The 913-nt window shown below is 58.3% G+C and overlaps 1 pseudogene; it reads left to right on the top strand.

Annotated features, from left to right (window-relative positions):
- The first annotated feature begins 603 nt into the window (after positions 1 to 603).
- LOC119347189 lies at positions 604 to 742 on the top strand (annotated as a pseudogene).
- The last annotated feature ends 171 nt before the right edge of the window (positions 743 to 913 follow it).

The following is a 913-nucleotide window of genomic DNA, read 5'->3' as shown; positions in this document are numbered from 1 at the left end:
AGGTGCGCCCCTGCTATATAACACGAACCTGTCGTCTCTGAACGAGGTAAGACGTTTCCGCCATTGCACATGGTAATCAGAGCTTTCCTTTTCCAATCTAGCTTCCTCGATTGCATCTAGTGCATAGCCATGTCTTCATCCTCCGGCGTCTCGCAACCTAGCCTCAATGCTCAGGTCATCGAGAAGCTCAACCACACGAACTACGTGCTATGGCGCACGCAGGTCACACCCCACCTGCGGGGCGCCGGTGTCTTCGGTTACGTCGACGGCACCGCGCCGGAGCCGGCCAGACTCCACGTCACCGAAGACAAGGACGACAAGGAGACTTCTGCACCCAACCCTATCCACCCACTTTGGGTCAGGGAGGACCAACAAGTGCTCGGCTACTTGCTGAGTACTCTCTCCAAGGAGGTGCTGGTCGAGGTCACCGCGATCACCACGGCGCGAACTCTGGGTGGCACTGGCGGGCATGTTCTCGTCCCAATCACTCAGTCGCGTCAACAACATCCAAACTGTGCTTATCAACGCGCAGAAGGGCAACCAGTCGGTCGCCTCCTACTTCGCCTACGTGGCGTCGCTGATGAACTCGCCGCCGCCGGCAAGCCTATCCAGGACGATGAGTTGATCTCGTACACCCTCCATGGGCTGGACGTCAACTACCAGCCGCTCGTTTCCGCCCTTGACGCCCGCGTCACGCCCGTCATCCTCGACAAGCTCTATGCCATGCTGAGTAACTTCGATCAGCGCATGGCCCAATTCCATGGCTCCTCCGGTGGCTTCAATTCCTCTGCCAACGCTGCCTCTCGTGGTCGCGGTGGCAGCCCTCACTTGCGTGGATCTCCCCACAACAAGGGGTGGTCAGGAGGCTACAACAACGGTGGTGGCCGTTGGGGAACGTAGTATTTCAAAAAAA

This window comes from Triticum dicoccoides, unplaced genomic scaffold (assembly GCF_002162155.2).
Source record: "Triticum dicoccoides isolate Atlit2015 ecotype Zavitan unplaced genomic scaffold, WEW_v2.0 scaffold60028, whole genome shotgun sequence".
NCBI lineage: Eukaryota > Viridiplantae > Streptophyta > Magnoliopsida > Poales > Poaceae > Triticum > Triticum dicoccoides.
This window is presented reverse-complemented; position numbering and strand designations above follow the sequence as displayed.